The following is a 364-nucleotide window of genomic DNA, read 5'->3' as shown; positions in this document are numbered from 1 at the left end:
TTTCTTTTCCTTTACCTCCCTGGTTCCTTTCCATTATCCTGGTTCCTGTAGTTATGTCTGGATACATACTCACTTATCAGGGCTTGGTTCTAGGATCCATATATGAGGGGGAACGTATGTTGATTTGTTTTTTGCGTCTGTGTTACTTCACTTAGTATAAAAGTTTCTAGTTCCATCCATTTACCTGCAAATTTCATGATTTCATTTTTCTTTACTGCCGAGTAAAGCTCCAGTCCACAGAACAGGGGAGACTCATTGCCAGCCACACATCTGATAGAGGATTAATTTTCAGAATTTGCAGAGCACATATAAAACAAAGAATCAAGGAGACATGATTCAATGAAAAAATATGGGCTACAGATCT

The sequence above is a fragment of the Nannospalax galili genome, unplaced genomic scaffold, assembly GCF_000622305.1.
Source record: "Nannospalax galili isolate Female #2095 unplaced genomic scaffold, S.galili_v1.0 scaffold2107, whole genome shotgun sequence".
NCBI lineage: Eukaryota > Metazoa > Chordata > Mammalia > Rodentia > Spalacidae > Nannospalax > Nannospalax galili.
This window is presented reverse-complemented; position numbering follows the sequence as displayed.